The sequence below is a fragment of the Polypterus senegalus genome, chromosome 15 (genome assembly GCF_016835505.1).
Source record: "Polypterus senegalus isolate Bchr_013 chromosome 15, ASM1683550v1, whole genome shotgun sequence".
Taxonomy (NCBI): domain Eukaryota; kingdom Metazoa; phylum Chordata; class Cladistia; order Polypteriformes; family Polypteridae; genus Polypterus; species Polypterus senegalus.
In genome coordinates, this window is record NC_053168.1 from 13,880,830 (window position 1) to 13,893,942 (window position 13,113).

General features: G+C 41.6%; 1 protein-coding gene across 3 annotated transcripts in view; it reads right to left on the reverse strand.

Moving 5' to 3' along the window:
• Positions 1–13,113, reverse strand: part of LOC120515670 (A disintegrin and metalloproteinase with thrombospondin motifs 16) — a 330,557-nt gene that overhangs the window by 161,068 nt on the left and 156,376 nt on the right. The gene's annotated exons all lie outside the window — the stretch shown is intronic.

The window sequence follows — 13,113 nt, forward strand, 5'->3', positions numbered from 1 at the left end:
TATATATATATATATATATATATATATATATATATATATATATATATATACTAATAAAAGGCAAAGCCCTCACTCACTCACTCACTCACTGACTCATCACTAATTCTCCAAGTTCCCGTGTAGGTAGAAGGCTGAAATTTGGCAGGCTCATTCCTTACAGCTTACTTACAAAAGTTGAGCAGGTTTCATTTCGAAATTCTACGCCTAATGGTCATAACTGGAAGGTATTTTTCTCCATTAACTGTAATGGAGTTGAGCTGGAATGATGTGGGGGAGTTTTGTGTGACATCATCACGCCTCCCACGTAATCACGTGAACTGACTGTCAAAGTGCGTAGAAAACCAGGAAGACCTCCAAAAAGCGCTTAAGAAAACATGCATTATATAATTGAGAAGGCAGCGAAATAATAAGAAGTGAGCGAGTGACATATACTACCATATTCATGACTGCTGCTACCTCGGAAAGAAAGCAAGGTGTAAACCTAAACTTTAAATTAAGTTCATAGACAGGCTACCGCTGGCGTTTCACATGCCCACAGGTAATGCGGGATACAAGTTTAATGAGAGGACGCGGATATAAACGAGAGTTTTGATCACTTTGTAACTAAGTTAAAATTGTAGGTGAAGGGGTGTGCTTATGCAAATTCCGAGAGACTGTGTTTGTGGGGGATTGACAGTTAAGGCGGGTGGGGGAGTCACGTCATCATCTCCCCTCCCATTCATCTCATTTTGCTCTGAGCTGAGCTCCGCGGCTAACGCTGTCTTCCGAAGCAACTTCATCACACTGCCACCAAATACTCACAGAAAAATCCACAAGTTAATACACACGCTGTCTCTATAGTTTCTACACACTGAATCCTCCACGCACTACTTACAAAAGGTTACATTGACAATCGTGTTACGTTATTTTTAAAATCTTTCCTTTTCTTAGCACAAGCACAGCCGAGAAGCTTCGATGCATGTGCTCCATAGCTGCTAAAAATAATGCATTTAATCACACTTTGCATTACAAGCAAAGGGGAACTTCTGTCAATGCATGATTTCCTGGTACACGGATTACATTGATCAGCACATCACGATTAATTTAAGTATAATTAATATTGCCTTAGTGTAAAACTTTATAACAATCTGTAATACACAATATCTGAAGAAGATATTTAGGAAAATGTTTTTATTTTTTTACCTCAGGAAATTTTTCAATAAAATTTCATTATAGACAACATTTTTTGTAAACACTCTCGTTCAGGACCATCTACAACGTTGACAACAACATCTGTAAAACTTCTAACTCTTGATAATGCACCATATAACTGACCGTGGCTGAATACTGGTTCTGGCAAGTAAATGGCAATTTTTTCTAAGGTTTGCCCTTGAGCTTTATTAATTGTTATGGCAAAGGCTAATGTAACTGGAAATTGTCGCCTTCTTATGGTAAAGGGTAAATTAGTAGAGGATAGAGCCAAATCAATACGGGGAATATTCTGATGCTCATTTTCTTTTTTACAATCAATCTATTTGCTCGTATTTTTCTTTGTCTTTCAGCCTTTCTTTTGTTGATGTTTACTTGCTGAGCTGACCGTTCTTCCAGGAGATGTTGCTTATATACGATTTGAGTGTCTGTGTCTTTTGTCCTACTTGACGTGTCCTTTTTTGTGTGGCATGTTGTTAGTAGATAGTTAGTTAGTAAACATGCACGGGGCAGCATGTGTGGCATCTCCCCAACAATGGATTTTATGTGCGCGGCCGCGACTACCCAATTAGCACTCTCCTCAGCAATGCTGTCCTTTATTTGCTTATCATGCGCGCGCTCACTCATCATTCACTGTGTGCTCAGCTTCCAGTGTGTGTGTGTCTGCGATGCCGGTCGTGCGTGTCGCACCGATCCTCGCATGCGCACTTCACCAAAAGACACACACATACGGACACCTGGACGCACACAGGGGTTTTATTAAAGAGGATATATATATATATATATAAATATGTACTGTATATATATATATATATATATATATATAAATATGTATATATATATACACTATATACTGTATATATTTAAAAAAATATTCAACAAGGAAACAATGTAGTACAGATTGCTTGAAAAAAAAATCTTAAAACACATTGAGTTGTGAAGTAATAGTTTAGAAGTTTATCTATTTTTGGACTAACATTTTTCAGGGTCTTAATGTTTCAGCCAGGGCTCCTCCCCCTCACTTACGTTAAAATACCCATTTTTTGTCTTTTTTGGTCATGCTTTATCTCTTAAATATTGTAGTTTATGATTAAATTGTTATTGCTGTTTATTATTTGTATAATGATGGTCATGTGCAAAAGTAAGTGCACCCCATGGAAATAGTTCACTTTTTCAACCTGTTTGAACAGGCAAGCATTAGATCTTCAAGCTAACAGTGCAAACAGATAAAGGTGATATACTTGAATAAAAATGACACACCAAATTGATATTGTCTATGCATTTTCATAATATAAATAAAAAAAATGCAGATTTGTCACATAAAAAGAGAAAGTCCACCCCACAATTTACCACCACTTGAGATCCATCAACTTAGAATCAGGTGTTTCAGACGAGGTGCTAATGATTAGACCCTCCGTAGGGAGTCTACAGGTGGATCTGACTGCCTTAGTTAATATTGAGGGTCTGGTGTCATCTTTGCTATTGACGTGTGTGGTGTCATCATGCATAGATCAAAAGAGCTCTCAGAGGCCCATAGAAAGAAGTTTGTGGATGTCTGACAAGGTATTTCAAAACAATTCTGCAAAAGGTGGACTTACTTTATCCCACGTAAACCACTAAAAACATATGGTTATTGAATAAATGATTGAAAATGCAAAGTTTCCTTGTGTTTTTATTCAGGTATATCACCTTAATCTGTAGGCACTGTTTGCATGAAGGACTACAGTTTGCCTGTTTGTAAAAGTCAATCATTTCCATGGGGTGCACTTACTTTTTCACAAGACTATATGTATCCCTGTTAGTTTTAAAGGTTATTTTGTTTCTGCATATGAGAATATGTTGTACCTTGCACACTGTTTTTGGTCAATAATTCCCCAAGAGGCGGGGCCACCTTTTCGTTACTGTTGAGTGACAGCTCCCTGTCCTGTAAAGTCTCATGGGAAATGTAGTCCTTTGTGGTATAGTGTATAGACTTGGTGTTGGGGAGTTCTCCTCTTTGTGCTTATTTTTGAGGTTTGGATTTTCTGGATATTTGCTCTTTTTTTGGTGCAGTTTAAGAGTTTTGACATTTGATTAACATATTGTGACTGGGCTATTGTGGGTTGTCTTTTTGGGCAACTCCATGGGCCTCTTTTTGCTCTCTTGAGTTTTTTTTCCCTTTGTAATTAACATTTTTGTAAATACATTTTTTATTTATAAGAAAGCATTTGATAAGGTGCCACATGAGAGGTTGGGCATCAAACTAAAAGAAGTGGGAGTTCAGGGTGATGTTTCTAGATGAGTGCAGAATTGGCTCAGACACAGGAAGCAGAGGGTGATGGTGCGAGGAACCTCATCAGAACTGGTCGATGTTAAGAGTGGTGTTCCACAGGGGGCAGTCCTAGGCCTGCTGCTACTTTAAATATATATAAATGATTTAGATAGGAATATAAGTAACAAGATGATTAAGTTTGCAGATGATGCCAAGATAGGTGGATTCGCAGATAATTTGGAATTCATTATATCATTACAGAAGGATTTGGATAGCACACAGGCTTGGGCAGATTTGTGGCAGATGAAATTTAATGTCAGTAAATGTAAAATATTACACATAAGAAGTAAAAATGTTAGATTTGAGTACACAATGGGAGATCAGAAAATCAAGAGAAGGCCCTATGAGAAGGATTTAGGAGTCATAGTGGACTCTAAGCTATCGACTTCCCGACAGTGTTCAGAAGCCATGAAGAAGGCTAACAGAATGTCATGTTATATAGCGCCTTGATGTGTGGAGTTCAAGTCCAAGGAGGTTCTGCACATGCTTTATAACACACTGGTGAGGCCTCATCTGGAGTCCTGTGTGCAGTTTTGGTGTCCAGGCTACATAAATGACATAGCAGCACTAGAAAATGTCCATAGAAGAGCAATAGTTTCCTTAATTTTGCATGGTACAGAAATAAGAACTAATTGGACAATAATTACCTGGATCTCCCTTCTTGAAGATTGGAGTTGCAACTTTCTAGTCATCAAGTATTTCTCCTTTCTCAAGTGACTGCTCAAATACGCATTACTGAGGATTTATGGTTGACGTCTCTCATTTCTTTCAACTGGTAAAATCCCGTCAGGTCCCTTATTAGACTTCAATAGTGTTGATCAGCAAAAATTCTCCAAAGTGTTATTTGCAGCAAATGTGCTGCGTTCGCCCTTCATCATCAAATTATTGATAATTTGACCGGTTTAGGAAAAATATTTTCCCCAGTGCCCATAATGCTTTGCGGGGCCAGCATGACATCCCCCGGAGTTGTAACAGACAACGTTGGATAGAACCCTATAGCCACCCCAAATCCAAGGGTATATAATCCTAATCATTTGCATTACAGACTCTGTGGGACTTTGTGGTAGAACAGACAAGTAAATTATACAAGTTCTTAAAATTGCTATGTGAAACATACACAGCATAAGTAACGAGTCATCTCTACTTGTCGCCAAATGTCCGAGTTCTACAACAGTATGAGAGATGCAGTTGTGTGCCTTATGCATGCATAGTTAGCCACGTGGGGATAAAAAACAAACCTTGAAGAAGTCTGATATTCCCCCTCCAAGTACAGTAAAACCTTGGATTGCGAGTAACTTGGTCTGCGAGTGTTTTGCAAGACGAGCTAAAATTTTTAATAAATTTTAACTTGATAAACGAGTGAGGTCTTGCAATACGAGTAGTATGCTGAGAGTCACGTGATCACAACTGAGCTGATGGTTCTTTTCTCTCTCTTGCTGCGGAATTGTGGGTAATCGTCTTCCATTCTGGGTCCCAGTCGCCGTGCCTCACTGATATATTCAACATCCGTATGAACGTATACTGTTTACTATAACATGGTGACCGCGTGTGTGTGTGTGTGTTGTAATGTGTGAGTCCCTGTCATGCGCCCAAAAACATGAGTCTGAGTCTCAGCACTTTAGCAACCCCAGCTTTATTCAGCGTGAAACAGGAACAGCGCGGTTATTTATTGTAGCGGGATCTGCCACTAACTATACACTGACACAGCAGTCAGGCAGGGTCGGGGCCAAGTTATACTGTGCCCTGCACTTTTATAATGTTCCTTGTATCACCCATCAATGGCAGGCGCTTGTCCGCGATCTTTTCAGATTGGCTTTTGTGGCGAACTGCTACAGCGCTGGCAGCCTGCGGTTGCTTCGGGACGCTCTTCTGCGTGTCGTCCCATGGAGGGGAATCCCAAAAGAGTTTAGAAACCTTACAGTGCGTAAAGCATTTCTTTTAATTTTGTGTCCAAGTGTAGTGACTCTTCAGGCAAAATCAACTGTCATTGGAGAGGTTCCTTGTTAAAGTCGCAAAAAAAAGAAGAAGATTCCAGTGAGCCATTATTATTATAATAATGATAATAAAGATTTATAATAATAAAGAGAGCAGGGATTCCGTTAGTTAGAGTGAAAGTCGTCTCCCTCACACCAGCCATGATTCCTTACAAAGGTAAAGTGCAGGTTAATTTGTTTTATGTATTTTTACTTTATAGTTTGTATTAATCATTTTTATATGAATATTATTGGGTTGTAGAATGAATCATCTGAGTGTTCGTTATTTCTTATTGGGAAATTTGCTTTGATATACGAGTGCTTTGGATTACAAGCACAATTTCGGAACAAATTACTCTCGCAACCCAAGGCACCACTGTACTGGAGACTTTATTAAATAGTAATAAATCTTTTGTTATTATTATTATTATTATTTACAAGTCATTTCAATCTTTTTGACAGAAGAAAAAGTGCAAAGCATCAGCACGGACAGTTTGGAGAGCCTTCAGTGCGACTTCAAAAAACAGAACGAGCCAGCGCACGGCTTCAACCATGACACGCCATTCTGAATTATCTAAGACCTACGTATTTTTTTCTGACTTTTGACTACAATTCCGGCATTTCCACCTTGTTTTGATGAAATAAACGACTTGGCGTCTTTGACTGTGTTCTTTGATCTCATGGAGGCATGGTGGTACAGCATGGCATCCGCACAGCTCAGGCCAATAATCGGTCACCGTACAGTTGGGCAGACGTTTCCCCAGCCCTCAGGGTCAGTTTAATGGTGATTGCACCATTATAATTCAGTCAAATCTAGTTCAGTTACTCCTTCCCCATTGACTTCAAAGCATTTGGCCAAGTTCGGCGATATTCGTGAACATTTCCGCGATTTCTCTGAGTTCGAGGTGAAGTGAACACAGTGGAGTTTGCTCATCACTAACTAGTCTTCAGCATAGTGAAGGCTTCAAGCACAAATGGGACTCTTCGATTTTAAAATCTATGAACATTGCCCTTGTTTTTACTTCCACATCGGGCATTCCTTTTGTTTCTTGCGTGAAATATTTGTTCTGTACATTTTTTCATTTCCTTCTCCTTTTGTACTCCTGAGGGTTCTTAAATTATTTTCATTATTGTCTTTATTTACTAGAGTAGACAGTGGTTGGGAACATGTACTGATACAGCGCCCATCACACAACAAACCATCTCAGGGTCCCAATTAGGACCTGAGGCCCTTCTTACAGGGCTGAATGTGGGTTAACATCATACCCGGGGTGGATCAATTGCAGGGCCCTACTCAGGACTAATACTCACAAAATTGCTTGCTACTTGTTTTGGCTACACTAGCAACTTATTTTTTGGTTTCTCTTCAGATCTTTTTTATTTTTACCATTATGGTAATTATGCCATTTGTCACTAACTCCTTGACGTCCTGCCTGGTGGGAGCCGAGCAATCCTGCATTATAAACAGTAAACAATTGGTGGTGGCAGTCGATACTAAAATCAGATTGCCACCTCAGGAAGGTGTATTTCCTAAAGTAATACAAACAGAGCAGACTATTACATTTCCTTATCTCTAAACCCCTAAATGTTACTTCCATTTATCTTTAGAGGTCAAGCATGTGGCATAAAGTGAAAAAAAAAATTAAAAGCATCATCATGATAATCTGTAACAGAGGAACTGGGCCATCTGGGAATTGTCACCTTGGGCTGAATGAAGACTGCATGAACCCACCCAGGTTGTACAATTCTTTATATTGTTTATATATCCTTCTATTAGTCAGTCAGGTCAGTCAGTCATTCTCCAACCCGCTAAATCCTTTTTTTTTTTTTTACCGTGTCCTGTTCGGCTGTGAAGCAATCAGAATTGATGTCTGAATGCTGGCGACTGGCCTTACAGTTTTTCTCTCAGGTGGAGCGTTACAGCTTCTGCTGACGTCACGCCTGATACCAAAACTTTATTAAAAATATTTTTAGATGTTTTTAAGATTCGAACCGGACACGGAGACAAAAGTGAAAGAAAAAGAAGAGAGAGAAGGAAGAGATGGAGGTAAAGGGGGAAGGGGGGGGTTCGTATAGAATAAACAATAAATGAACCAGAGTCTGCTTCTAGACCTGCAGAAAGAGAGGGAAAAAAAAACCACAAGACAAAAACATTGCTGCATCAGCTACATGAAGATATATAAAAGTAAAAATGTTTGCTGACAATCATACAGTAATTATTACTAAGGCATTTAGGGCCACCACAACCTTAGATCATGTGCTGAAGATGTCCAAGTCATACTTATGAAATCACCATGTGAGCACCTGTGTGCGCATGCGCTTGTATGTGTAAGGTTTCTCTATAGGAGCATCCAATAGTGAGTGTGAAGGGCCACAGACCTGCCCCCAAAAACATGCGGAAGATGGAGGGAGTTCCAAGCCCAGAGATCCAGAGGTCACCCCAGAGCGCGGAGACCCCAGGGAGGCCGTCACCAGAGAAGCCCCAACCCCCACTCGAGAGGCACAGAGGATCACCCCGGGGGTCACAACCAGCAGCCGGCAGAGTCCCGGGAGATATCAACGGCAAGCCCTCAGGCCCGCCCGCAGCCGCTCTCCCCCGAGTCGGCCGGGCCTGGAACCCAGCAGCCCGGGACCCAAGGACGACCCACCCCGCCGAGGACCCAACAGAGCCCAGGGAACCAGATCCCACCAGGCAGCCACCGGGAGCAACCAGACAGATGCTTAACCCGCTAAATCCTAACACAGGGTCACGGGGGTCTGCTGGAGCCAATCCCAGCCAACACTGGACAAAAGGCAGAAACAAATCCCGGGCACCGCAGGGCACACACACACACCCACACACCAAGCACACACTAGGGACAATTTAGAATCGCCAATGCACCTAACCTGCATGTCTTTGGACAGTGAGAGGAAACCCACGTAGACACGGGGAGAACATGCAAACTCCACGCAGGGAGGACCTGGGAAGTGAACCCGGGTGACCTAACTGCGAGACAGCAGGGCTACCACTGCACCACCGTTGCGCCCCCTTCTATTAGTTGTTATGAAAATAAATATAATTTTTAAGATAAAGCTTGAAGCCAGTCTCGGCCTGATTGATTACTAGTGAGTTGATTGTTACGACTGGTCATTCCTCGTCTAGGCTGCAGTCCCTTAAGGGCACAAAGTCCTCTATTGGGGGGTCACAGAGAAGGAGATGAAAATAAAAGACAGCCCCAGTGTCACAGAGGTCCGTAGGGTTGAAAACGCAGCGTACAGTATGGATATGTAATCAGTATAGGTCAGGGGTTCTTGGGGGTCCACGGATGAGTTTCAGGAGGTCCGTAAGAGTCACATGAAAATTAACATTTATATTCACTATACAGCTCAGTACTGTTGATTTTCCCCGCATGAACTTTCTCACATGATTTTTCTCCCCTGTTATGTCTCTCTGCATTATTTTTCTCACGTATTATTTTTCTCAACAACAACATTTATTTATATAGCACATTGTCATACAAACAGTAGCTCAAAGTGCTTTACATAATAAAGAATAGAAAAATAAAAGACACAATAAGAAAAACAAAATAAATCAAAATTAATTAACATTGAATAAGAATAAGGTCCAATGGCCAGGGGGGACAGGAAAAACAAAAAAACTCCAGACGGCTGGAGAAAAAATAAAATCTGTAGGGATTCCAGACCAGGAGACCGCCCAGTTCCCTCTAAGCCTAATCCGTGAGTTACAAACTTGTCAGAAAAATAACACGCGAGAAAAATATTGGCGATTAAAATCACGACAGAAAAATAGCGGTCACCATACAGCCCTCCACATTGTCCCACTCAATGGTTTTCCATTGACAGAAATGAAACAAAACACACCCTGCCACAGCGTACAGCGCCAACCGCTAGGCGTCTTTTGACTTGTTGTTGGCCCATGTTTACCATTTAGACGTGCACCATCATTCTCTGCACGACTGCCATCTTGTGTCACTCCATAAGAGCAAGTGCTAATGCTCATTTTCCACGGTTTATCACGGTTTATCACCACTTACACCTTAACACCAACAAGACCAAGGAGCTGGTGGTGGATTTTAGGAGGCCTAAGCCCCTCATGGACCCTGTGATCATCAGAGGTGACTGTGTGCAGAGGGTGCAGACCTTTAAATACCTGGGAGAGCAGCTGGATGATAAATTGGACTGGACTGCCAATACTGATACTCTATGTAAGAAAGGTCAGAGCAGACTATACTTTCTGAGAAGATTGGCATCCTTCAACATCTGCAGTAAGATGCTGCAGATGTTCTACCAGACGGTTGTGGCGAGTGCCCTCTTCTACGCGGTGGTGTGCTGGGGTGGCAGCATAAAGATGAAAGACGCCTCACGCCTGGACAAACGTGTTAAGAAGGCAGGCTGTATTGTAGCAGTAAAGTTGGACAGTTTAATATCTGTGGCAGAGCGACGGGCACTAAGCAAACTCCTGTCAGTCATGAAGAATCCACTGCATCCACTTAACAGTGTCATCTCCAGGCAGAGGAGTAGCTTCAGTGACAGACTTTTGTCACCGTCCTGCTCCACTGACAGACTGAGGAGATCGTTCCTCCCCCACACTATGTGACTCTTCAATTCCTCCCGGGGGAGTAAATGCTAACATTAATTTTATTTTAATTTTTTTCATTTTTTTTTCATCTTTATTACTATTTAATTTAATATTGTTTCTTTGTATCAGTATACTGCTGCTGGATTATGTGAATTTCCCCTTGGGATTAATAAAGTATCTATCTATCTATCTATCTATCTATCTATCTATCTATCTATCTATCTATCTATCTATCTATCTTCTCATATACTGGTGAGGATTAATTGTATATGTATGAGACAATCAAATCTCGATAAATAAAGTACATTATATTTGTTGCATGTGTAGAAGATCAGCCCGGCTACAGACAGACACACAGACCAACAATGTCCAGAACACACACGTTTATTTCTTTTTGGCACAACACAATGCACAAACCCCAATAAACTCAGTCCTTTCTTCTGCCACCTCCACTCCTCACTTGCAAGCTCCATCTTACTCCTCCCAACTCTGGCTCCCCGAGTGGAGTGTGGCGGCCTCCTTTATACTGCACTCGGGTGTGGCGGAAGTGCTGTATGCCAAGGCTCCGGAGCTGTCCAGGTGCCCCCGGCGGTGGTCACGGGCTCCAGCAGGGTTGAGCTTCTACAGTCATATGAAAAGGTTTAGGAACCCCTGTCAGCCTGCATAATAATTGACTCTCCTTTCAACAAAAAAGATAACAGTGGTATGTCTTTCATTTCCGAGGAACATCTGAGCACTGCGGTGTTTTCCGAACAAAGATTTTTAGTGAAGCAGTATTTAGTTGTTTAAAATAAATCAAATGTGAAAATCTGGTTGTGCAAAAATGTGGGTCCCCTTGTCATTGTGCTGATTTGAATGCCTGTCACTGCTCAATGCTGATTACTTGCAACACCAAATTGGTTGGATGAGCTTGTCAAGCCTTGAACTTCATAGACAGGAGTGTCTAATCATTTAAGGTATTTAAGGTGGTCAGTTGCAAGTTGTGCTTCCTTCCCTTTGACTCTCCTCTGAAGTGACAGACAGCATGGGATCCTCAAAGCAACTCTCAAAAGATCTGAAAACAAAGATTGTTCAGTCTCGTGGTTTAGGAGAAGGTTACAAAAAGTGATCTCAGAGGTTTAAACTGTCAGTTTCAATTGTAAGGAATGGAAACAGGAAATGGAAGGCCACAGGCACAGTTGCTGTTAAACCCAGCAGATCTGGCAGGCCAAGAAAAATACAGGAGCGCATATGTGCAGGATTGTGAGAATGGTTACAGACAACCCACAGATCACCTCTAAAGACCTGCAAGAACATCTCGCTGCATATGGTGTATCTGAACATCGTTCTACAGTTCAGCACAATTTGCACCAAGAACATCTGTATGGCAGGGTGATGAGAAAGAAGCCCTTTCTGCACTCACACCACAAACAGAGTCGCTTGTTGTATCAAATGCTCATTTAGACAAGCCAGAGTCATTTTGGAACAAAGTGCTTTGGACTGATGAGACAAAAATGTAGTTATTTGGTCAGAACAAAAAGCGCTTTGCATGGTGGAAGAAGAACACTGCATTCCAAGAAAAACACCTGCTACCTACTGTCAAATGTGGTGGAGGTTCCATCATGCTGTGGGGCTGTGTGGCGAGTTCAGGGACTGGGGCCCTTGTTAAAGTCGAGGGTCGGATGAATTCAACCCAATATCAACAAATTCTTCAGGATAATGTTCAAGCATCAGTCACAAAGTTGAAGTTACGCAGGGGTTGGATATTCCAACAAGACAATGACCCAAAACACAGTTCAAAATCTACAAAGGTATTCATGCAGAGGGAGAAATACAATGTTCTGGAATGGCCGTAACAGTCCTCTGACTTGAATATCATCGAAAATCTATGGGATGATTTGAAGCAGGCTGTCCATGCTCGGCAGCGATCAAATTGAACTGAACTGGAGAGATTTTGTATAAAGTATAGTCAGAAATACCTCCATCCAGAATCCAGACACTCATCAAAGGCTATAGGAGGCGTCTAGAGGCTGTTAGATTAGCAAAAGGAGGCTCAACTAAGTGTTGATGTCACATCTCTGTTGGGGTGCCCAAATTTATGCACCTCTCTAATTTTGTTATGATGCATATTGCATATTTTCTGTTAATCCAATAAACTTAATGTCACTGCTTAAATACTCCTGTGTCCATAAGGCATGTCAGATATTAAAAGGCAGTTGCTACTTTGAAAGCTCAGCCAATGAGAAACAAAAATCCAAAGAATTAAGAGCGGTTCCCAAACTTTTTCATACGACTGTAAGCCCCAAACCCGTTGCCCCGATACAAACCAGGGGGGCTGCCCTCTCGTGTCCTAGCCCTCTCCATCAAAAGGGCGTCCCGACTAGGCAAGGTCCCTGGCTGTCTATCACACATGCAAAATTGTGTTTATGTGAATATTTCTGGGGAAGGGGGTCCATAGCTTAGATTCTTAAAGGGGTCTGTGACTCAAAAAAGGTTAGGAATCGCTGGTATAGATGGTTTTGACATTTCTTTCGATCCTCTATTAAAAAAAAAAGTGATACCTTTATGTGTTGATACCTTTTCATGTGAAGTGCATGCCACAGGAGATCTGATAAAATGATAAAACGATAACAAAAAACATATTTGAACAAAGCCATCCATCCATTGTCTAACCCATCCATCCATCCATCCATTTTCTAACCCGCTGAATCCGGACACAGGGTCACGGGGGTCTTCTGGAGCCAATCCCAGCCAACACAGGGCACAAGGCAGGAACCAATCCTGGGCAGGGTGCCAACCCACCACAGATTTGAACAAAGCGCTGAGTACTTTCATTTAGGAACCGGTATTCCATCTTTTTATTTCATAACCTCCTTGTCTAACTCCAGGTTGTGGGGGGCTCATTCTTATCTGAAGTAATGGACACAGGCTGAGAAGCACCACTCATACTGTCCTAATCCACCTAAACTGGCCATTCAGTAAAAACTAACAGAATCTAATAACTGCGTAGGAAATGAAGAATAATTCCGCTCCGTTTTTGTTTGACCGCCCATTTGCAGTATCGATGTACCACTCACCTCACG